Source organism: Ambystoma mexicanum, chromosome 5p, assembly GCF_040938575.1.
Source record: "Ambystoma mexicanum isolate Mex_15411 chromosome 5p, UKY_AmexF1_1, whole genome shotgun sequence".
In the NCBI taxonomy this organism is placed as follows: Eukaryota; Metazoa; Chordata; class Amphibia; order Caudata; family Ambystomatidae; genus Ambystoma; species Ambystoma mexicanum.
Window position 1 is genome coordinate 509,825,384 of NC_090930.1, and position 24,398 is coordinate 509,849,781.

General features: G+C 52.2%; 1 long non-coding RNA gene across 2 annotated transcripts in view; it reads right to left on the reverse strand.

Annotated features, from left to right (window-relative positions):
- LOC138481675 (uncharacterized) overlaps window positions 1-24,398 on the reverse strand; it is a 782,881-nt gene that overhangs the window by 244,432 nt on the left and 514,051 nt on the right. The gene's annotated exons all lie outside the window — the stretch shown is intronic.

Sequence of the window (24,398 nt, forward strand, 5' to 3'; positions counted from 1 at the left end):
ACAGTGAGCATTAAAACAACGTTATGAACTAACATAGAGGATGATAAACATAGATATATCATCATTATATAAATCTTGTAGCACTTTTCTTCATTAAAACAATGAAAAAAGGCAATCATATTCTGAAAGACCAAACCTTTCAAAGTAAGGCTATCTTCTCCTCAGAAAAACACAAAGTAAATAAACAGAGGTGTCCTAATTTCCAGGGTGTCACTACAGATTACATTGCATGACTTAGAGAAATGTATTTAAAAGTTGAAAGATACTTTCAAAGCTTGCTAAATCCAGAGAGAGACAGATTACAAGAACCAAGGAGACATCTATTTTTGGAACTCATTAAATCATTTTAATGACTAACCTTACTGGAGTTCTTGTATGCACATTTTCTACTGGGTCCTTCTGAATAATGGAAGCATTGGTTAGCTTGATGTTCTTATTACTTCCAAGATGCATTTTCTATGCAAACTCCTGCCCTATCCTTTCTAGTACTGGACATGCAAGGGATGTATGAATGAGCATAACCTGACATAGATGAACAGGCTGTTTGGAAAGACCTATTTATGTATGAGGCACAAGTAAGATCATACTTTTAGAGGACTAATCTAATATAACTGAGCAGTAAGTCAGTGGAGCTTGGTACACAAGATTATGACCTGGCAGTAAGATGCCTACTGATACATACTATCAGTTAAATCCAAATTGGCCCTGGCCTCACCACAAAGATAATGCTTTTCATTAAACTCTGGTGGTACAATCCCAGGAAGCATTGATCATTAAGGAAACATTATTTCTGATTGAAAAGTATCCCTTCAGACCAACATTCAAATTTGCATAGAATACTCCCTCTGCAAAGGATCCATTGTTTTGTGTATTGGGTTTTTTGTATTAGTTCCATTAGCAAAACACTACCAAAATATGCCAATTAAGGTTGGCAGGGTAAGTCATTTATTTCTAAGATAATTCTTTATGCAGATGAGGTCTTATGTGAAAGAAACAAGTGACACATTGAAACGTTTGGAGGATGCATTGTTTGATACCATATTGCAAGTGAAGTGATGGCCACTATGGACATAGAATCCATGTAGACTGGCTTTCTTCAAGGATAAACCATTTGGTTGACACAGCTGTGTCTCGAATCATGTACCCAACACTGTGATTGTCCAGTCATATCTCACTTTGCAGTTAAAATGGATGTCAGTCACTAATGATTTTATTATGTAAGTATGCTCACAGACCAAAATGATTAGGGGCTGGAATTATGAAAAGACCAGAGAAGCCAATTAATGTGCAAATACTAAGTAACCAAATTAATCAAACATGAAAACCGATCAAAAGTATGGGAAAATAAGAAATTCTCTTCACACATTAAGCTCCTGGCAAAAGGCACAGTAAATTAAGGGGCAGAAAAATAAAGGAAGACAACCACAGAATCTCACTTGGGTGAAACTAGGAGAACCACATTCATTAGAAAATGCCCTTATCGACTATTAATTAGCATGCAGGCTGTGAGATGTTATTAATAGAATAACAACACAAATGCATACTATGAGATTTATTTTAATGGGGTATTGATAACTATTACAACTACAACATCTATTTTTAGTGGTTTACAGAGCTATTAAAGCATAATCTTCAGAGTTTGGAGCACAGTCAATAAAACTTCTGGTAATATTTTGTTCTGCCAGTATCTAGTGTAAAAAGAGTTGAAAAAAAGAGGGATGCTCCTTTTCTGGACAATGACTATGACACCATTATAACAAACAGAGCAAGGTATCAAACATGTTACTCCGCATTTAACAGGAGTAGCACTTACTAATGATTTATTTAGGTAAATGACTGAATATTATATGCAACATGATGGTGCCACAATGGTGTCGTATTTTCATCAAGTCTACCAAACGTTTAATTGAACCAAGTTCAAGACATGTTCCACTATGAGTCCCTTCAAGCATAATATTTCAAGCTGGGAACAATTTCAAAACAAATTTGTTCTGATTTGGACATGAATGTGAAGTTATGTAAGGTACAAGAACGATAAACAACATGAATCTCCCACTTTCATTCGTTTCCTAGATGTGGGCATTTTTGGTTGGAAATACCAATATCCTCAAATATTAGTGAGCAAAATGTTATACTACGATTTGAAAGTTACGACTACAAGGCATTTAAGAAAACCATTCCTTCTGGGCATTGCAGATAAACTAAGCCTGTGGTAACTCAGTGGCTTGCCACTTAATCTCTCAAACTAAAAAGCATATATTTCAGTGTACTGTGTAATCGGATTACACAGTACACTGAAATATAAAAAGCACCTTATAATACATCCAAATTAGCTTATCTGATTGCATCGTAAGGCAAAAGGTATATAGGTACCCCATGTGAGAAATCAACACTTTACTTAGATGTAATGAAATTCAATGGGATAGTTTGCATACATGTCCACCAAAATACTGAGTGCAGCCACAAGGAATACAAATGTATTTCATGAAGCATAAAACATATGACTGGTCTAAAGAAGGACTGAACTGTTTACAGATGACACGTTTATAACATGGTTCTCCTCCTTACCATTCTGACTCGTTATGCACTGTAGATTGGCATAATATATTAAACAATTAAGAAGGATGAACTAGGCTGTAATTGGGTCAATGGAATGTACTGATTCCTTTCTGCATTGTTATGGTACAATGGTTATCGCTTCTGATTGGTTTTGCTAGGATGATATTTTGAAATAGCACTTCTTTTTTATGAGTCCTTCTTTCCAACTTTAATGTTTATTTGTCGACATCTATCTGACACCCCCCATGTCTGAGTTCTGTTGAGGGTTCCTCCATGCTCCCATGCGGTCCCGTAGCCCCACCTTGTAAGGACGACACTTCCACACGCGTCCTCACTGTTCGGACTTCCCGGTCGCTCTGCGTGGCCGGGAAACGCCCCGTTTATTTATGTTGCACGCGGCGGCGTGCAATGTCACGCCGCCGCGTGCGTGCCTGTCATCGGGCAGCGGCACACTCCTCCTTTTTCCAGGAGAACAACAACACGCGCTACAACTATTCACTGCACATCAAACACACATTATAACAATAACCCTTTAACATTCCCCATTCTGAGAAACACCCCTTTATTACCAGCCACCCGGGTCCCCTTACTTCAACAGTGATTGCCACTACAGTAATCAGCCAAATGTCCAAGTACGTAATCGGTGAGACGAGCAGGTTTCCCTCGCCCAGCCCTCTGGGGGTACCTCCTGCTCACCTCCGGCACGGGTGATCTGTCCACAGGTGTTGGTCTGGCCGGGGACTCAAGCAGGCACAGTGTTTCATCAGTGTCCTCTGGGATATCCCCGGGGTCAGGCTCAGGAGGCGGGTCGGTTCTTGGATCCCATAGCTTCTTAAAGAAGCCGACATTGCGCGTGACCGCAGACCGGCCATCTGATGCAGTTACCATGGACCCTCTGACCGCGACAACGTCCAACGGCTCTGGCTCATAGGGTAGAGAGAGCTTTCCATGAGGGTGTCTGTTACGAATGAGGACCTCATCACCCGGCTCCAGCCGCTGCGGGCGAAGCCCTCTCCGAACAATCTCCTGCTCAATCCGTTTTCTTCGGGCTGCCTCGACCTGCTGATCATCGATCATGCCCGGTTCCTTCTCCCCCACTTCCGGTAGCAACCCACGCGGGCAACGCCTAAACAATGCCTCCGCCGGGGCCACTCCAGTGGATGCGTGGGGCGTGGTACGATAGACCCTCAGAAATTGGTACAGTGCTCTCTGCAGTGGTTGTCCCTGCCCCTGCCCCTGGGCAATTCTAAAGGTCTTGTTTAGAGTCCTCATGAGCCGTTCAGCTTCACCATTGGCCCTTGGCCACAGGGGAGTGATCTTCCTGTGCACCAACCCATAGCTCTCCATCAATTCCGAAAAACGTTTGCTCTGGAATGGTGCCCCATTGTCCGAGCACAACGTCTCTGGGAATCCATTGGCCGCAAATACCTTCTCCACAGCGACCACAACGTGCTCGAACGCTACCGAGTCCACAAATTCCACCTCTGGATATCTTGAATACTCGTCAACTAGTACCAGGAAGTGGGTGCCCATCGTGGTGGAACCGAAATCCGCGTGGACGACCTCCCAGAGTCGCGTCCCGCGAGGCATCGCCTCTATCTCCGGCTCACGCTGCAGTGGAGAAGCTGCCTGACACCACACACAGGCCGCCACAAAGTCATCCACCTTACGCTCCAGCTCTGGAAACCACACCTTCAGCCTTAGGCGGGCCTTGGTCTTGGCGGCACCCTGGTGACCACGATGTGCCAGCGCAATCACGTTGCCCACCTTCGACTGGGGCACCACAATCCGATCACCCCTGAGCAGGAGCCCGGACGTTGAAAACGATAGTTCCTCCCAGACTTTCCATAGCTGCTCAAGTCCAGTCCTGGCCTCCTAAGTGCGCCCTGCCAGGGCCTCCAGCACCGACTTCCAGGAGCCTTGCTGCATGGACTGCTTCAGAATGTTAAAGCACTCATCCTCAGCTGCAGCCGCCTCAAGCTCCTGAATAGGCATGGCATTCGGCGTGGCCGCCTCCACTACCACCCGGACATGTTCTTCTGCCTCCTCTGCACAAGTGTCAGGGTCTCCACCACTAGGCACCCCAGGGTGTCTGGAGAGGTAATCGGCCGCATTATTCGCCCCAGGCCGATATACAAGAGTGACCCCATACTCCAGAAGGACGAGCATCCATCTCTCAATCCGCGCGGGTGGCTTGGATGATGACCCCGCCAGGATAGGAAGCAACGGTTTGTGGTCCGTCACCACCGTCACCGGGTGTCCGAGAACATAGAGTCGGAAGTGCCGACATCCCCAGAGAACTGCCAATGCCTCCCGCTCAATTTGCGAGTATCGTTGTTCCGCCTCCGACAGGGCCTTGCTCGCGTACGCCACCGGGCGGATACCCCCATCAGGGTCTACCTGGGTCAGCACGGCGCCCAATCCAAATGGGCTGGAGTCGACAATGATCTCCGATGGTAACATGGGATCAAAGAATGACATGGTGTCCTCAGCTGCCAGGGCGCCCTTGATGTCGTCAAACGCCGCCTGCTCCAGTGGGCCCCAGTTCCAGATTGTGTCCTTCCTCGTTAGGGCCCTGAGCGGTTCTGACCTGGAGGCAAGATTTTTAATAAGCCGTCCACAGTATGTAACTATGCCCAGGAAGCTCCGTACCTCAGACACAGACTCCGGAGGCTGTGCCTTCTTTATGTCCTGCACCTTCTTGGGATCAGGAGACACCCCCCCTCCTTGAACACAAAGCCAAAGAATTCTATTGATGGTCGCAGGAATTCACACTTTGTGTAGGGTGAGGCCCAAGGACTGCAGTCTCTCAAATGTCTTTGCCAAACGCCGCAGATGATCGACTTCCGTTCTCGCGAACACCAGAATATTGTCGCTTATGTTCAAGACGCCCTTCAGATCAGCTAGGGCACCCCGGATGATATTCTGGAATACCACCGCCGCCGAGGAGACACCAAAACTAAGTCTCTTGTAACGGTAGAGCCCTCGATGTGTGGTGAAGGTGGTAATATATCTCGACTCGGGGTGGAGTACAACCTGGTGATACCCCGCCCTGAGGTCCAGTTTCGAAAAGAAGCGAGCACCTTGTACCTCTGCAATGATGTCATCTATTGTCAGAGTGAGGTGTCTTTCTCTCCTGATGGCCTTGTTTGGGAGCCTCATGTCAACACAAATCCTGACAGCGTCGGGTTGTTTGGGTTTTCGTGCCACCACTATAGGGGACACCCAGGGGGTGGGGCTCTCCACCTTCTCTATTATGTCCAGATTTACCAGGCTGTCCAGCTCCTTATCGACATGTTCTCGAAGGTGAAACAGCACCCTCCGATGCTTCAGGGCAATGGGCTGTACCGACTCATCAGTATGTAGTCTCACTGGTTCCCCAACCATCTGTCCAATCCCCTTAAACAGTGCCGCATATTTCTCCAACAAGTCATTTATGTCCTCCAAATAGACAGAATATGCGAACGTGACGATGCCAAGGGCCTCCGCTGCAACACAGCTCAGCAAAGTGTTGGTGCTCACAGGTGTCACATAGAACCGTGCTTTGATTTGAGAGCCATCATGCTCCACCTTGGCCACAAATGCACCATCCAGGGGGATAGGGTCAAGACTACCAAAAGCAAAGATGTGGGCCCTTGGTGCGGCCAACTTGGGGGGTTGGTTCATGGCATCATAATGTCCCAGTGCCATTACGTTGACGGATGCCCCAGTGTCCACGAGGACCGGAACGGGAGACTGATTCACCTCGATCACACACCTGGGCTGTCTCCTGTTCTTACTCTTCAGGATCCCCACACTTGAGACAAAGAACACATTCTCTTCCTCGTCCTCCTCCACTTCCTCCACCTGGGCATCCTCCTCGCTCCGATCCACCTGAGCGAAGTTGGGCGGTCGACCCTGGCGGACGAAGCTTGGCCGCCCTGGGCCTCTCGGTACCAGCACAGGTGTGACCGCCTTGCATACCCTTGAGAAATGGTCCGGCAACCCCCACCGTCCACACGTCTTTCCGGCCGCCGGGCACTCTGCTGGGTGGGGTAGGTCATATCCACACTTTATGCATATTTCCCCTGCCCTTCTGGCTCTCTCTCGGGGACCACCTCCAGGTCTTCTGACACCCCTGCCACCGCGCCACATCGCACATACCTCCTCAGTCTTGATGGAGCGCGACCCTGCCTCCATTTTGGTTGCTCTCGCCTCTGACACCTCATGGCACCTCCCCAATTCAAAGGATGCGCTGAAGCGTGATGCCTGGTTCTCGTAGCACCTGGCGCATGAGCTTGCCCGATGAACACGCCTGGATAAGCATCGTCCTAATCATGTCCTCTGCATCTCCCCAGGTGCAGGATAAGGAGAGACGCCTCAGGCGTCCATAGAAGGAGTCCAGGGTTTCATCGTCCTTCTGTTTGTCCAATAGCATCACAAAACGCTCATAGTCCGCGTTAGGAAGAGGCAGAAAGTAAGCTTGCAGGGTGGCCTGCGCCTGACCATACGATCCAGGCGGCAATGATTCAAAAATCTCCTGAACAGACGGTCCCGCCGAATACAGCATGGTTGCCAGCCTGGTGTCATCATCCACCACCTGGGCCGCTCGAAAGTACATGTCCAAACGGTCCACCCACCTCCTCCATCTGGGCCCTAAGCTAGAAGGTGGGCCCGAAACATCAAACTCGGGGATGGGCTGCAGAGCTGCCTGGGTACGCCCCTGAGCCATGACAGGAAGGATCTGTGGAGCAGCGGGCCCTGCCACTGGCTGCACGAGAGGTGGAGGACCTTGAGGAGCCACCTGAACAATCGGAGGTTGCTGCACAGGCTGCACTTGAGGTAGCGCACGTGGCGGGGGCAGAGGGGGCCGCTGTAATGCTGCTGCACCACCTTGATCCTCAATGTCACTCATGAGTCTGAGCGCACAGACACCCCAACATGGAACACAGGGGCCGCAACTCAAACGCCGCAGTCACTGCAAACACCTTGTGATGATGAAGAGGGTGAAGATCAGTGTGGCCACCAACCTGTTGATGAAGATGCACCACCGTGATGATGAAGGGATGAAAACAGAGTGTGTCCACCAGCCTGATGATGAAAAAGATGAGGATGAACTATTCAGCTTTCAATTGTTCCCAAAAATTAGAAGATGCGTGGGTCATGTAGATTCTAGGCCCTAAGCCTTCTTTCTTGCTTTCACTCGACGTAGGAAACCCAAGGAAAAGCCAAAATTGAAATTAGGCATATAGTCCTGCAGGTATGCCATCCTGCTATCAGGAGTTCCAAAAATTAAGCCTGGGGCCGCTTCCGAGCCGAAACCGGAGCCTCGTGAAGTCCCACAGCTTGCTAACCAAAATGGCCGCCAGCCGCGTGGGTAACGCACTACCCGCGGCAAAGAAACGAAGTGTTGCATCCACCTCGTTTCGGTGAAAAAAATTAATCAGTAGTCATGCCGGGCCCGGGCATTGTTTCCCCCACTCGTCGCCACTGTTGAGGGTTCCTCCATGCCCCCATGCGGTCCCATAGCCCCACCTTGTAAGGACGACACTTCCACACGCGTCCTCACTGTTCGGGCTTCCCGGTCGCTCTGCACGGCCGGGAAACACCCCGTTTATTTATGTTGCACGCGGCGGCGTGCAACATCACGCCGCCGCGTGCGTGCCCGTCATCGGGCAGCGCCACAAGTTCCATGTAGAGCACGTACATACATGGCTTCTCCATTTGCCTGGATATTAATGAAACTAGTCCTTTGCATTCAATACTTTCGAGTGGGAGTACGGATCTTTAAAAATTGTAAAGCAATGTCAAGATGTCGTCTTCTTGAAATAGCTAGAGTTTTTAGGCCCATTTATTGACCTCCCATATTGGTGGTTATTGCTATGAGCACCCGGCATACTCCCTGTAGTGAAAATAGTGTTTTTTTCCAAAGTGGAGAAATTACACAGTTGCAGTTTCTCCACTTTAAAAAAGAACTAGAAAGCAAAATGTCCTCCATGGCTGTAGGGAGAAGCGAATTACAGGCCATTGCCGTGGAGGGGACGGCCTGGAACAAGGGATTTGTCCTACACCGGTGAGGGATGGAACTGCTGCAGGTATGTGGGGCCGGGGTTGGGGTGGGGAGGGTAGTGGATGGGGGATGTGCAAATGGTAAAGGGTTACAGGAAGAGGGCATGGGGCACTGCGGGCTTACCTGCACGGCAGGGAAGATGGCAGCCTCTTGCTTCTGAGGAGGCTCAGAACACAGGCAATACCATGAGGGATAGCCTGCATTCTAAGCTTCCTGATTGGCTGGAGGGGAGGGCTCTGAGTCTGCCTGTTACGTGCTCATTTTAAAAAGTCCTTAATCATGGGCGTATTTATTTTATGGCCCCAAAAGATATTTAGAACATCTTTTTTTGCCCAGTCATTAGAACTCGCTTAGCTAGAACAGCTAATATGTGAGCATGGGCCATAGTTTACGAGCGGTACTCATGGTTTCTTAATGTTCCTGACTGTGAATTTACCTCTGCTGCAGCATGTGTTGGAAACAATCTGCATGTGTTAGAAACAATCTGCACAGTGGATGCTGTTTATAACACATATGACTTGACTGAGTTTGCTTTTCATCCATAGGTTTGATGGCATAATAAAATATGATCTATTTTTTTAGTTATTCTTGCCAGTGGTGAACAACATAGGTGGCTAGTATGAATAAATACATAGAAATCCATGCCATTTTCTTAATTTCTAAAAAAGGAGTGCTCAAGATGAAAGCCAAATTCATCTGTTGAATCAGCGGGTGATCCCATACAATACACTTGATCAAATTAAATAATAATGCATGGTCTGTTCTTTACGTGTTTCTGAAGGCTAGCTTGATAAATACATGTATTGATTATCGTGGAAAAAACACCTAATTTTCTTTTATCATAATAAATTGAGGAATGACATCCATGGATATTCAACCCACCATCGAAATACATTAGGTGGATGAAGGCTTGGGTACACTGGGGCAGTGAGCGTGTTTGAAAATTGCCATATATATATTTGATTTTTTACGTTTACTTTGATGGTCCTAATCCTCTGATGAATGCCTTAAAAATAGTGTAAAACAAACCTGTTGGTTTTACTTTGGAATCAGGAATGTTTTGTCTCCACCCAGTGGGAAATTAAAAACTACCCTTTCTCTTTTTGCTTGAAGTAAATTTCGAAAACTGAATTAAAGTAGGTTTGGCATTTGAAAGGTTTTCTGTACATTTCATTTTCATCTTCCCTTTTCCTTTGGTTTTTCTGAACGATCTCTGAATGTTTGATTATGCGATTATATCAGGCTACCTGTAGACAAGTCACCTCCACCTTCACTTCTGCTGGATCGGTTTTTCAAAATGGGTTCGATTAGACCATTAAGAATAGGTAATCTTTGGAAGGTTGAACAACCGTTGCTTCAGTTTGAAGCAAGATGTCTCCATATCAACATAAAACCACTGGGCTAGCATGTCTTCTGACTGGCAACGGAGCCTATGGCCTAAGAAAATTTGACATGATAGATCTGCTGGGCCTTATTCATGGAGCGTTTTTCAATGGGATTGCATCATTATAAAACACTTCTGTGAATCAGACCCACTGTCTTTTACCAAGGAATGTCTGGCAGGCAGAGGATCATTCCACAGAAAACACGAGTTTCCCATGGGGTGAACTGTTTCAGTGGCTACATTCTTGGTGAAGACCAGCTGAAATGGTGGCACAGCATCCGGAATAGGTCAAATATCTTTGGCAAATATGGTAAAATTCAGTATATTCATTGTCCTCTGCTACAAAATTAAATAGTAATCCAATTAAGTACTTGGAAAAGTATATTTACGATAAACCAATCTTGTTGATATTTATGTGAAAGCATGGCATGGCCCCTCCACTGGTATCAGTACTCTGGCCTTTCCTTCGTGGAGGGAAACCTAAAGATGTTTTGGGTTTCAGGCATCCTTTGCAAAAAGCATCCTGAGTGTTTGATGCAGCCTTGATGACATGTTTAGTGAGATGTGACAGTAGTTGGGTGTCAGTCCTGTGTCGGTTATATGTCATACATTTTATTTGGCCTTTTATGTGAATGGGCTATATCTGCCTTTGATTCAATTTCGTTGCCCTTTTTTTTTTTAATGGGGTTTTCACCTTCTATTCCTCGTCCCCACCCTTTCAAAACTCCTTCTTTAACTTGTGCCCCATACAAATGTACACTTATATTGCCTTTGCCAACATTCTTTTTCTCTAAGGAGGGATCAAAATGCAGGATTCTCAATAGAATTTTCAAATTGGTGACTGTACATGCCTGTGTTATGTCGTTGAGTGGTTTCGCCAAAGGACTTGACTATGATATGTAGTTCAAAATCAGTGGTTTCTTGTTTTTTTGGGGTGTTTAACAAAGAATGAGGTAAGAGAATAACTTGAGCACTGAACCGGAACGACAGACACGCTGTATGGTTGCTTCAGCTGATCTGGGTACAAACGTATAGCTCTCAAAAGCCCTCCCGGTCTCTCTCAGTGCCACTCACAGTCTCTTGTGTCAAACAGGGAGAGCATATCTTGCAACTTGACCCTCTTTGTCTGCTGTATCCTGTTTTGGGTGAACTGCTTCAAGTTCTACCAGCTAGAGGGCAAGACAGTCATCAATGCCCACAATGTTCACCAAACGTCAGGATGGGTTGCTAGCTCCACATGCTGGTGTCTAGTATCCTGAATAACATCAGGGCTTATTTGGCACAAAGCCAGAAGGACAACTACCTTCCCTAACTGTTAATTAACAGTACTGGCACACAACATAAACAGTTCTTTGGGAGAACAATAATTGACTGAGATCAAAACAAATGACTGTCAAGACAATGAGCACACCACATGGGGAAAGACAATGTGCAATATGGCCCTAAGGAAGAACACCCTAACCCTAACGGAGGTGCCTGGCCCTAGATGGCGAATGTTGCAACACCTATCTAAAAGGGATAGATGGGAGGGACTGTCCCTAGCTGTAATCAAATGTGTGCTGGGGGATGATAGTTATCTAGGTCCCAACAGAAACAGCGACAAACTGACAAACAACCACCATACACATTTACAGGGTAATTCATAGAATTTCGCAGAAAAGTGTCGCAAGCGGCTGGCGCAGAGTGTCCGCGTGCAATTGTCTGCGCCAGGCACGTGCGCTAAAACCGATTTCCGCGCACAGCGTATTCATGGATTTCAGGCTCCCAAACCAGCCGTGGCGCAGAGTATCGCAGCGACCCTGCAGCAGCGCCAGTAACGCCCCCAAGAACGCCCTCGCGCAAGGAAAAGCCATCAAAATCGCTAAATCATCGCAAAGGGCTGCGCTAACCTTGGACCAGTCTACAGTGCTGCCAAACAAGGAACGCAAAGCGGGTAACGTGCATATCAGGGGTACGCGTGAAGTCATACACGCGATTAGCCAGGGTACGTGTATTACAGGGGTACGGGAAGTTCTACACGCGATTGGCCAGGGTACGTGTATTACAGGGGTACGCGTGAAGTTTTACACGCGATTAGCCAGGGCACGTGTATCACAGGGGTACGCAGGAATTATCACACGCGATTTGGCTGGGTATGTGTATTACAGGGGTACACGGGAAGTTCTACACGCGATTCGGCTGGGTACGTGTATTACAGGGGTGCGCGGGAATTCTCACATGCGATTTGGCCAGGTACGTGTATTACAGGGGTGCGCGGGAATTATCACACGCGATTTGGCTTGGTACGTGTATTACAGGGGTGCGTGGGAAGTTCTACACGCGATTGGCCAGGGTACGTGTATTACAGGGGTACGTGGGAATTATCACATGCGATTTGGCTGGGTACGTGTATTACAGGGGGACACGGGAAGTTCTACACGCGATTCGGCTGGGTACGTGTATTACAGGGGTGCGCGGGAATTCTCACACGCGATTTGGCTTGGTACGTGTATTACAGGGGTGCGCGGGAATTCTCACATGCGATTTGGCCAGGTACGTGTATTACAGGGGTGTGCGGGAATTATCACACGCGATTAGGCTGGGTGGGTCCTCACAGGTGTTCCCTGTACACCCTCCACGGCCCCTGCAGGCAGCCCACAAAACAGGGGACTACCCTGCACACCTGCTCATGTCCCCCTGCACCCCCACCCCCCAGCAGTGCAGGGGCAGCCTCCACCAGGCCCCCACCCATGTCTCTCACCACCCCCACCCCCCAGCCACCAGGGGCAACCTCCACCAGGCCCCCATCCATGTCTCCCACCACCCCCACCCCCCATCAGTGCAGGGGCACCCTCCACCAGGCCCCCACCAATGTCCCCTATCACCCCCACCCCCCTGCCACCAGGGGCACCCTCCACCAGGCCCCCACCCATGTCCCCTATCACCCCCACCCCCCAGCAGTGCAGGGGCACCCTCCATCAGGCCCCCACCCATGTCCCCTATCACCCCCACCCCCCTGCCACCAGGGGCACCCTCCACCAGGCCCCCATCCATGTCTCCCACCACCCCCACCCCCCAGCAGTGCAGGGGCACCCTCCACCAGGCCCCCACTCATGTCCCCCATCACCCCCACCCCCCTGCCACCAGGGGCACCCTCCACCAGGCCCCCACCCATGTCTCCCAGCACCCCCACCCCCCAGCAGTGCAGGGGCACCCTCCACCATGCCCCCACTCATGTCTCCCAGCGTGCTACGTGTATTTCAGGGGTGCGCGGGAAGTCCCACTCGCGAATAGCCTGGGCGCGTGTATTTCAGGGGTGCGCGGGAAGTTCCACACGCGAATAGCCTGGTCGCATGCATTTCAGGGATGCGCGGGAAGTTTTACACGCGACTTCAGCAGGGTACGTGTATTTCAGGTATGCGCGGGAATTCTCACACGCGATTTGGCTTGGTACGTGTATTACAGGGGTGCGTGGGAAGTTACACAGGCGATTAGGCTGGGTGGGTCCTCACAGGTGTTCCCTGTACACCCTCCACGGCCCCTGCAGGCAGCCCACAAAACAGGGGACTACCCTGCACACCTGCTCATGTCCCCCTGCACCCCCACCCCCCAGCAGTGCAGGGGCAGCCTCCACCAGGCCCCCACCCATGTCTCTCACCACCCCCACCCCCCAGCCACCAGGGGCAACCTCCACCAGGCCCCCATCCATGTCTCCCACCACCCCCACCCCCCAGCAGTGCAGGGGCACCCTCCACCAGGCCCCCACCAATGTCCCCTATCACCCCCACCCCCCAGCCACCAGGGGCAGCCTCCACCAGGCCCCCACCCATGTCTACCACCACCCCTGCCCCCCAGCCACCAGGGGCAGCCTCCACCAGGCCCCCACTCATGTCCCCTATCACCCCCACCCCCAAGCCACCAGGGGCAGCCTCCACCAGTCCCCCACTCATGTCACCCTGCACCCCCATACCCCAGCCACCAGGGGCAGCCTCCACCAGGCCCCCACTCATGTCTCCCACCACCCCCACACCCCAGCCACCAGGGGCACCCTCCACCAGGCCCCCACTCATGTCTCCCACCACCCCCACCCCCCAGCAGTGCAGGGGCAGCAGCAGGTGGGAGCGTGCTCGGGCTCTGGGGGGGCAGTAGTTCGGCCTTCCGGGCAGGAGCGTGGTATTCCGTGTGCGTACGCGTGGCCAGCTTGGTACGGAGTGATTTTGCACGTGAAAATCCTGCACGTCAGCGTGAAAACTGAGGAAAGGCCCTCAGCGCGTAAGCGCGTCTGTGACGTGACCCGCACAGGTGTTTCCCACACAGCACGTGATGACAGAGCACACGTGGAAAGACTGCACGTCAGAGTGTAATCGCGTGTGATTGGTGGAAATGGCCCTACACGCAGAAGTGACAAAGCGTGTAATTGGTGGAAATGGCCCTAGCGCGTACACGCCGCGTAAGTGACACTGGACGTGTGGGCCTGTATAAAAGGTACGTGTAGAACACGTTTTCCTTGTACGTGCTTTTCGTGGAGAGCGAGTGGGTGAATTCTGTACTTCTTGTCGTTTCACACGCGATTTACTTCACGGCGTTTCTAGTTCGTATTCCCTGTTACCTCTGACAGCTTTTTCTCTGTATTCTCCTTTACTGGTTTACCTGGGCCTGTTCCCTCAAACAGTGTTCCCTTCTACTGTTGTCCTGTCTCCTCAGACAGCGGACAAATCTTCTTTTGGCGGGGGTGTTGCCAACCAAACGTGCTCCTTTTACACGCTCGTTTACCTGGCAGACGGTGAGTCACGCACGTATCTAACATCTGTGATAGCCCCGTGTGTAGCCTACCCCTTCAGAGGTCATTCTAGGCTGCGTGTGACACGCATACGTTCATTCTTGTGTTTCTGGGTGCCACAGCGTAGTGCAGGTTTTTCTTTCTGCACACGTGGTCTAGGAGGGGTTGCGTGCACGTCATCTCCCTTTTTTGGGCCTCCTGTGCGTTGCGTGACCCGTCATCTTTCCCCAGGGGTTACATTCAGCCTTGCTAGAGCACTAGGGTACAATTACCATCTGGTACCCAACCCCTTTGACCCCCAATTGGCCAGGACAATAGTCTACATCCACTCCCATACGCACATTAACATCAGTGCCATGGCTGGGAGGCGAGGATTCCGTAAGGGTGGCAAAGGTGGAAGAGCCACAAGTGGTGGCCGTGGTGGATCCGGTAGGGGACGTGGTCGTAACTTGCAGGGTGAGCCTGTCCCCCCATGTGTGGAGGACCAGTCACGGGCACCCATAATCCCCCCCCCCTCCCATTGAGGCTGATGTGGCTGACACCATCCATGCTCAGCCCTTGTTGGACCAGCCCATTGTGGCACCAGACCTGGCTGACTCCATGGCTGACTTCCAGGTCAGCAGGGCTACGACACGTGCGCTGGTGCACGTTGATGCCATCATGCCACATGGATCTGGGGCAGCAAGGTCATCTGCTGCACCAAGTAGGCAGGGCAGAGAGGCTGCAGGGGCAGCTGCGGCTCCATCCACCCCAGCCCCCACACACCCATCCAGGACAGTGTCGGTCCTAGTCCATGCTGCTGACATTCCCCCTGACACCATCACACTAGAGCTAATGCCTGCACCAACTCCCATGCTGAGTGTGCAATCCCACACTCCTGATACAGAGTCCACCAGGGCTCCTGCCCCTAGTGTCCAGAGCGGCGCAGGACACTCAGGATCACCACCACCTTCCAAGCGGAAGAGGAAGAGTGCTCGTCCGGCAGAGGCTGATGCCCCAGACACGGCTACACAGTCCGGCCCGTCCAGGAAGCCCAGCTTCACGGATGACGAACTGAATGCACTTGTCGAGTATGTGTCCGGACATGACAACGAGATGGTCATTGTTGCAGGATCCAAGACCACACCTGCACAACGCCAGGCACACTGGCAGACCGTTGCGGACATCGTAAGTGCCCTTGGAATTGTGAGGCGCACAGCCAATGATTGCTATAAGCGCTGGAATGACCTAAAGCGCAGGGCAAAGAGTAAGCTGGCCTCAAGTCATGCCGCAACTCTAGTGACTGGAGGTGGGTCTCCAGTAGTAGACATGGAACTCACTCCACATGAGTCAGTCGCTGGGACCTACGTCACGGAGGAACAGATCCAAGGCGTGGGAGATCTGGCTGATTACGAGGCATTGTCCGGTGAGTGCACATGCATGTGTGTGTCATCCATGTGCATGGTGTGTGTGTGAGGGCTTCTGTTCGGGTGCCAGGTGAGAGTGTGTGCGCCTGAGTCGTATGGGTCAGCCATGTGCTTCATGCAATCCTTCCTGCGCAGCTGCAATCCTTCCTGCGCAGCTGCATTTGGCCATAGCAGTATCCCTTCTGCCAACAGTAGACATCTAGCCCAACTGCACGCCAGTTGCCCTTGAAGTGTCACCTTGCCACAACATATTTGCTTCTTCTTCACTGTTCATTCAGTCAGTTTGTTTGCATTCCACCACTTTCACTAGGCATGTCGCTGTCCACTAGTCACATGTCTGACATGGGTATGGTAAAGTGGAGTGACTTTGTTACCTGGATATCATTTGTACACACATGTCCCTGTGCAATTGGACCATTTCAGACTGGCAGCTCCAGGTGAAAAATCTGACCTGTTAGAAATAGAAAAGCTATTACATGCGGGAACTGGACTGAATGAATAGGTGCTGCCCTCCTCTCCATCTTCACTCAATAGCAATGGTACATGCCATCTGTGTGATGGCATGTGTGTTTCACCTGCCAATCACAGGCCAATGTGTGATGCCACTGCCAGGCAGCATGCAGAAAATGTGTTCATCTTCCATCTTGGTGTCATCAGTGTGTGCCATTTGCCTGGACTTCATACGCAGTGAGGGTGCATGCATGGGAGGGTTTTAGTCATGTGGGACATGTGTCAATCAAGTACTGGTTCTCTTGCTTCTCAGCCCTCAATGTGTGCCATGGTGCTTATGCCTGTTTCCATTTCTTTGTTTTCATGTCTTTGCAGGGGAAGACGCACCTGATACTGCTGGGGTTGTGGAGATGGTGCAGACCCAGGAGGGGTCCGAGGGCCGACCAACCACCAGTGAGGGACGTGGTGTGGTGGTGGGGGAGAACCCACAAGTGCTGCAGGTCGTGCTCTCAAGGGGTGTCTCTGGCTGCACCTCCCCCGAGCTGTACTCAGGTGTTGATTCGGATGAGACCTACGTGCCGTCGCAGGTGAGTGTTCCAGGGAGGGATTCTGTTCTGTCTCACCCACCTGCACCAGGGTCAGAACCCTCCATGGGGATGTCAGTGTTGGCAGCTACTCCTTCGGTGGTTATGGATGCAGGGTCACACTCCGCGACATCTGATCCTGTTCCTGGGCCAGCAGATCAGAGGGGGAATGCAGTCCTGCAGCCTCAGGCAGTGCCGGCACAGCAAGGCGCAGTTCGCCTTGCCCCAGACAGGTGTGGTGCCCGCCGACGTGGTGGCCGTACGCCACCCGGCAATACCGCATGGGAGCAATCCATTTACGGTATGGCAACCCAACAGGCTGCATCATCCGAGATGATGGCTCAGGCCATGGATAGGGTGGCCACTTCCATTGTCCCCCCAGAAAGGCTGATGGAGCGACTAGAGCAGGCAACCGACTCCATCTGCCAGTCACACAGGGAGGACATGTTGGGGTCCAACAGGGACAGGCGGGCGGCACTGGCGACTCTGCAGGAGGCCATCTCCATTGAGTCCCAGGGCCACAGGGAAGCCCTGAGGCAGGAGCTCCTTCACCTCAGGACAACTCTTGTTGAGCTTGAGGCTTCAACACACCAAAGGACAGAACAGCAGCTGGAGCGTCTCACCCGTACGCTCTCAGCTGAGATGCAGGCAACGAGGGCGGAGGTCCGGGCATCCCGTGAGTTGTTGCATGGGGACCTCCGCACACTCATCCTCCAGAACCAGACCTACCACACCCGCATGCTTGCAGCCATGGAGGAGCAGACTAGGGCCTTGCGTGGGCTGCCTCCCATAGTGCAACCACCTCCGGATGCAGCTGCACAGGGTGATAATAGCGACAGCAGTGATACTCCCACTTTCTTCCCAGGATCCACGCAGGTGGGTTCTGGTGTGCATCCTGTCCTCGGACCTCCTGGGTGGCCTCCCCAACCCCCCCGGGCCCATCAATGGCCATTTTTGATTGTTTCTTATTTTTATTTTTATTTTGATTTCTTTTATTCCCAATTTTTTTGGGACGATCTGTTGGCTTCGATCTGTTGGCTTCGATCTGTTGGCTTCCGTGGTTCCTGTGGGCATACGCTGCATTGTGGCTGGGCACATGCAGGCTTGTAAGGTATTTGGTTCAGATGCTTGGGTTTGAGTCACACACACCCCTCCTGCTTCCCGTTTCCATGGGCTTGCAAAGGGTGTGCCCAAGTGACAGTGATTTACACAGTGACGTTGGACTCCCATGAGCTGTGTGGCCAGTCTGTAGTCAATACTGTGTATACATTCATAGTGCATATTGCTGTTGTGTTGTACACTGCATGTTGCATTGATGTGTAACTCTTCTTCTGTGTCTACCTCCCAATTTGCAGGTCCCTTCCTCATGTCCACACAAGGACCTCTAGTCTGGAGATGGGGACCATGTTGGCAGCAGTGCACCTACAACTCTACATGGCGACAACACTGCACAGTTGGTAGTGGTGGGAGTGCAGGCATTTCCAGGTGGTGAGACTACTAATATGTAACATTTGTGATGTCATGTTAATGGTACTACGTGCTCAAGTATGTTGTTGGTCCGGCATTGCTGTGAGCATTTCAGGTGTTGCAGGTTTCTAATAGTGCCACTGTACATAGTGAGACTGATGTCATGTTGTGGGGATTACTTTGTTTACCTGCAATTAGCATGACATGGCACGGTGTGTCGTGTGGCGGTGCTGGGGTTGGGTTGGCTGACATGGCACTGTCCTCTTGTTGCATTTTGCAAGTGGGTATTCATTTTAGCTGCTTCAATGTGTAACTTCACAAAACTGCATTGGTGGTGTCTGTGTGGGTAGGGATGCACACATTGTGACACTTCCAGGTGAACAATCTCAGGCTGACATGGTATTCCCGGTTCATTCTCCAGACATTCAGGATCAGTGTCAGGTTGAGTCATCATTGATTGTCAGATGGAATGTGCCAGGGCAGTGTGCACTCCACAGGGGTGTGATTTCTATGTGAAGTAATTAGCCACTAGCTGTGTACGGGCTGCCTCCCCCCGTGCCCTTTCCCCTCCCATGCGCAGCGGCTGTGCATGTGGTTGGGGATGTGGGGCCACCACCATGTCCACGGCCAGGCCCCGGCGTGTTGCAACGTTGTGCAGGACACATGCTGCCACTATGATCCTGCACACTACTGGGGGAGCGTATAACAGCTGCCCGCCAGAACGGTCAAGGGAGCGAAAGCGTGACTTTAGCACTCCGAATGTGCGCTCCACTATGCCCCTGGTTGTAATGTGGGCTGTGTTATATCTTACCTGGGGTGGCGTGGTGGGGTTCCGAATTGGCGTCATCATGTGGGGGCTGAGAGGGTAGGCACTGTCCCCTGTGGAGGTGGTGATTGGTATCATTGGTGGGGTTGTGACCTTGCTCAGTATCCAACATGCATGCATGTGCAGTGGCATACATACTCACCAAGCAGCCATGTATCGCCATGCCGCCCAGCTTCTAGGTCCCGGCTTAGGGTGGACATTCGGTAAATGAAGCTGTCGTGGGTGGAGCCGGGATAGTTGGCATATACTGAGGTGATGATTCCCTTGGCATTACATGCTACCTGCACGTTGATGGAATGCCAGTGCTTGCGGTTCCTATAGATGTGCTCAGATGCCCTGGGGGGACGTAGAGCCACATGGGTGCAGTCGATGGCACCTAGCACTTTGGGGAATCGTGCCACAGCGTAAAAATCCAGGGCGGCAGCATGCCTTTCTGCAGGTGTTCTGGGCAGGTATATGTGCCTGCGGACTGATGGGCGTGCAGTCATGATGTTCAAGACCTGGTGTAGGCAGCGTGACTGGGTGGCCTGTGACACCCCACCCACTATGGCACTTGTCCGCTGAAATGATCCAGTGGCTAAGAAGTGCAGTACATTGAGGACCTTCTCCAGGGGGCTGAGTGCTTGGGAGCACAGGGTGGGTGATGTGAGGTCATCCTCCCACTCACTCACCAGGTCCAGTATGATGTGTGGTGGAAACCTGTACCTCCCATACACCTGGTCATCAGGCATCCCGAAAAGGCTGGTTCTGGGTGTGAATATTCTGGCCCTGACTATCCTCCTCCTCCTCCTTTGGTAGCCCACTGCCACTGCTGCTAGGAACGGTATGTTCATCCTGGCGTCTGAGCTTGTTATTGTTAAAGTCCGCAATTTTATGCTTTGCGCGTGTTCTAGGCGAGCGTGTGACCCGCGCACCCCTGGAATCCAGTTCCCAGTCCAATAGCGTGTGGAAATTCACACGCACCACGGGATACAGCGTGTGACCCGCGCACCCCTGGAATCCAGTTCCCAGTCCAATAGCGTGTGGAAATTCACACGCACCACGGGATACAGCGTGTGACCCGCGCACCCCTGGAATCCAGTTCCCAGTCCAATAGCGTGTGGAAATTCACACGCACCACGGGATACAGGTTCGCTGACGTACTTGCGTGTGTAAGTGGCCGCGCACCCATTAAATACACGTACATAGGCCAATCGCGTGTACGCGCACTTTTGTCCAATTACACGCGATGACACTCTGACGTGCAGTATCTCCACGTGTGCCCCGTCATCACGTGCTGAGTGGGGAACACCCGTGCGGGTCACGTCACAGACGCGCTTACGCGCTGAGGGACTCTGGTCCAATAGAATCGCGTATGCGTGCTGACGCGCTTACGCGCTAAGGGCCTTTCCTCGGATTTCACGCTGACGTGCAGGATTTTCACGTGCCAAATCACTCCGTATCAAGCTGGCCACGCGAAAACACACGGAAGACCACGCTCCTGCCCAGAAGGCCGAGTTACTGCCCACCAGTGCCCCGAGCAGCCTCCCACGTGCCATCTGCTGCTGCCTGCCTGCCTGCCTGCCTGCCTGCTGCCACCGTGCCCTGCCATTTGGTGCCTGCACATCAGCCATCTGCAGGGGTCCAGTTGCTGTGTCCACCCCTGCTGGAACTGAAGACTCCTGACTGGGATTACATCGCTCCACAGCCCAGCCCCAGGACCCAGTTGCCCACCCACACCTGCCTCTGGGGTTGCCATGTCGGGCACTTCCACATCTGGCACCAGTGGCAACCCCAGGCCAGAGGGGCAGAGGGGCACCAGCTTCACTGTCACCGAAGTTGGTGTCCTGGTGGAGCATGTCCTGGGGCAGTATGATGCCCTCTTTGGATCGTCCCGCGCCAGCAAGGAAGGACGGCAGAGGATCTGGGCCGACTGTGTGGTTGCCATCAACGCGGAGGGGGTGGCAACCCGCGACGTCCTGAAGATCAAGAAGCGCTGGGAGGACTTGAGGTCCAGGACCCTTGTGAAGGCCCGGCGCCTCGTGGAGGGGGGCCGGGGCCGCATGAGTTCCATCCAGATGAGGGTCCTGGAACGCGTACGCCCAGCGCTCCACGCCCAGATCCTTGAGAGGGAGGCCCGTCTGGAGTTGAGCGGTAAGTGTCCATGCATTACTGTGGGAGACAGGGCATGTTGCGGTGTGCTGGTTCTATGATACTTGCCTGTATGTGTGCCATAGGCCATGTATGCATGTATGTGTGCAGGGACATCATGGTAATGCATGTGCGACCAGTGATGTGTGATGCACATGGTTGTTGCATGTGTTGAAATGCCGCATGGGGAGCCCTATTCAGATTTTGAACATGAGAGCATGCCAGTCTCTGTACCTGGACATGGGTGGGGGTGAGGGATGGGTGCTGATGCCAGGTACATATATGGTAGCCATGTCTGTGTGCCTGACCTGCGTGTCTGTGACTTGTGCATGCCATGGATGCATGACACATGTGTGTGACAATGCACAGATTCAGTAAAGCAGCCAAATTACCCTTGTATCCGCTGTGTTTGGTGTGTTTGGGGCCAGATGGATGTGACTGAGGTGAAGTGTGTGCATGTGATGGGCATGAGCCATGATGCATGTGAGTTACATATCATTGAATGTTTCAAGAGTCCATTGGACATGCATGGAAATGTCCATGGCATGCACCATGCCTGTTACTGTGTGTGTTTTGCCTGGACTGACCCATGTGTTGTGGAGGGACATGATGGAAGTGTACTTTGACAGTGGTGCTCATCTGCTATTGCTTCCTGTCTAGGGGACCATTGTACAGTGCCCTGATGCTTGTGTTCTTTGTCTCCCTCTACGCAGCGGCTAGTGAAGAAGAGGGCGGAGACGGCGCTGTGGAGCAAGGCGGCGGGGATGCCCCCACGGCTGCAGCGGAAGGGGTGGGTGAGCCCCCACAGAGGCCTGCTACGGTGGGAGACGGTGAGGAGCCATCCAGGTTGGTGGTTTGCACAGAGGAGGAGGAGGCCGCCACTGGGGCACACATGGGGCCTGGTGGGGGCATCCCTGCTGGTGCAAGTGGTGCAGTCCAGGGCCAGGGGCAGGAGGCAGCACAGGTCACCGTGGAGGGGCCTGTGCATGTCGCTGTCCCTGACCCTGTGAGTGCACCACCATGCACCAGCAGGGATGCCCCGTCCCAGGCCTGTCCGCAGGTAGAGGGGATGTCCATGTCACCTGACTCCCCTCCACCTGCGGACGTGGGAACCCCTGGCCGTGCGGAGAAGGTCCTGATTGGGGTCACGATGCGCACGGCTGTGATTCGTGATGCCGTGCGTGCTTCCGGGGAGGAGCACGCACGTCATCACGAAGTGCACCGTGCCGACGTGGCCCAATTGGGATCGGCCATGTTCGGGGGTTTCCTGCATGTGTTGGCCAATGTGGCGGCCCTCTCCTCCTCTGTGCAGGCTATCCACCAGTCGTTCTCCTTGCCATCTTCCAGCCCAGATGCCACCAGGGCCCCCTGTGGACCTGCCCCGACCAATGCAGCCAGCTCGGTGGGGATCCCATCCCTGCCACAGTCGGGAGTCAGAGATCCAGCAGGGGTGGACACCAGAGCAACTGGACCCCAGCAGATGGAGGATGTGACGGCATCATTGGGCAGGGCACGTGCACGACGGCGTCGGTGGTTTCCATCAGCCTGGATGCCGTCGTGCTGGCACAGGCAGTTGCGTCGGAGGCAGCAGCAGGCTCAACGTGGGAGGCATCATGGCTCGGGACCATCAACATCAGGGGTGCAGGCATCGGCCGGAGGGCAGGAGAACCCTGGAATGGGAGTGGCTTCCGTGTGGGAGCGGTTGTGCCAGCAGATAGGTGCGGAGCGGCAGCGGGCAGAGGAGGAACGGCTCACGATGGTCAGGGCGGAGGACTCCATGCGGAGGGCGCTGAGGCGGGCTGAGTGCCTCGAGGGTCTTCGCAGGGAGTTTGAGCTTGACACTGCGTTATCCCTGCGGGACCTCGGGGCCAGGGAACATGCCCGCCTCCAAGCCATTGACCAGGAGTTTGATGATGCCCTGGCCCATGACAACAACCAGTGAGCCGTCCGAATAGCCCGCTGCCTTTGTATATAGTTGTATAGTTAGGGTTAGGTTTCCTTTGTTTTTTTGAATTTTTTTTGGTTGCGATTGGACAATGCACCACTTTTTTGTATATAGTTCACTTTTTAGTTAGTAGTCATAGTTAGGTTTAATTTGGTAGGGCTCATGGACCCAGGATGATCTTCTTCATTGGCTTATTTTAATTTTTCAGATTATTTTCTTGGACATTCATCTTGTTTTGTTTGATTTGCTTTGTGTTTTTTCTTATTTCATTTCCATTCTACTTGCTGTTAAATATATATTATTTTTTTAATCTTCAATGTGTCGTATCATCTCATTGCTTTCAGGCATGTCATGTTGGGTGTTTTGTCATTCACTTGCAGCCATTGTGTGTGACAGACATGTGTTCAATTGCATTATTTAAATTGGGGGTGTAACATGTAATTGCCTTTGATATGTGGGTGGGTGTTATAGTTTTGGCAGGGGAGGATGGGCATTACGGACATGATTGGGGAATGTTGGGACCCAGGTGCAGGGGGGCATGGATTGGACATGGGTGGGGGCCTGCTGGCAGGTGCCCCACAGTGCTGGGGGGTGGGGGTGGTGGGAGACATGAGTGGGGGCCTGGTGGAGGGTGCCCCTGGTGGCTGGGGGGTGGGGGTGGTGGGTGACATGAGTGGGGGCCTGGTGGAGGGTGACCCTGCACTGCTGGGGTTTGGGGGTGGTGGGAGACATTAGTGGGGGCCTTGTGGAGGGTGCCCCTGGTGGCTGGGGGGTGGGGGGGGTGGGAGACATGAGTGGGGGCCTGGTGGAGGGTGCCCCTGGTGGCTGGGGGGTGGGGG